Below are 853 nucleotides of genomic sequence, written 5' to 3' on the forward strand. Positions count from 1 at the left end.
TGTATCGTTGACGCTCCAATCACAATAATTTTAATATGAACAATCATATACGCACTTAATTAATTGAACTGTCTTTATGTTACTAACTAAAAGCTTTATTGTTCACACAAATTACAGTTCGAAATTATTCGGTAACGAAAAAGGACACTCCACCTATTCTAATTAGCAGGAATTCCCAAATAAGCAAAAAAGCGTTAAAGTTAGCGACACAAGTATCTAAGAAATATAGACTTTTATTGCATTTGAATGAGAGCGAAATATAGAATCCCTTGCGTAGGTGTTTAATTTTGGTAAAATCTTGCAATTAAATGAAAGTAGTTTAATTAGCGAATGGCGCATTATATGAAATGAGTTACTGCTGAAGGAAATGTAGCACCATAACGCTACATATTTGCTGCGTTGCGACGTGTTTCATTATAGATTCTTGCTTTTCTGCAGACAATATGTCGAACAGTTTAAGGGAAAATAAATCACGGGAATGAGGTTCAATAATTTAAGAAATGCACTAGAAGATTAACTGAAATACATTTGCTTACAATGAGAAGTAAAATTTCACGTGTCGGCTAATCAAGATATGTGTGTGTGTGTGTGTGTGTGTGTGTGTGTGTGTGTGTGTGTCTTTCTCTGGACGTTTTTATAAATATGCCGAATTACATATATAGATAGAGACGGTTTCTTTTTTAGGATATGGCTATTTCTCAGAACAAAGCTATTGACGCTTCACACAAACACACACACACACACACACACGCATTATGAGATAGACCATTCTCCTACACACAGTCTCATACACATCCACAACTTCATACGCATATTTGTGTATATATATATATATATATATATATATATATAT

Source organism: Octopus bimaculoides, chromosome 1, assembly GCF_001194135.2.
Source record: "Octopus bimaculoides isolate UCB-OBI-ISO-001 chromosome 1, ASM119413v2, whole genome shotgun sequence".
Taxonomy (NCBI): Eukaryota; Metazoa; Mollusca; class Cephalopoda; order Octopoda; family Octopodidae; genus Octopus; species Octopus bimaculoides.